This window comes from Calidris pugnax, unplaced genomic scaffold, assembly GCF_001431845.1.
Source record: "Calidris pugnax isolate Ruff unplaced genomic scaffold, ASM143184v1 scaffold27, whole genome shotgun sequence".
Classification (NCBI taxonomy): Eukaryota; Metazoa; Chordata; class Aves; order Charadriiformes; family Scolopacidae; genus Calidris; species Calidris pugnax.
Window position 1 is genome coordinate 8,890,323 of NW_015090893.1, and position 309 is coordinate 8,890,631.

Genomic DNA, 309 nt, shown 5'->3' on the forward strand with positions numbered 1-309 from the left:
ACCACTGCGGTGCGGGGAGACCCCCTTCCCCCCGCAAACCCTCTGACCGCCAGCGGCTCCGGTCGGTCCCCGGTGGCCCTCACCGTGGCCGGTGGACTGGTAGGAGCAGGGCATATCGCCCACCCGGGTCTGCGTCCCCCCTCCACGGAGGGTGGAGAGGGGTCTTGACTCCGTGGGACACTCTCCGCACCCTCCTCCCACCCTGTGTCCCCCCCTCCACGGCACCCACGGGTGTGCAGGGACCACCAGAAGTGCCTGTGCTGCCACTGCTCGCTCCACGGGCCACAGCACGGCGGGGGGGGGGGGGGG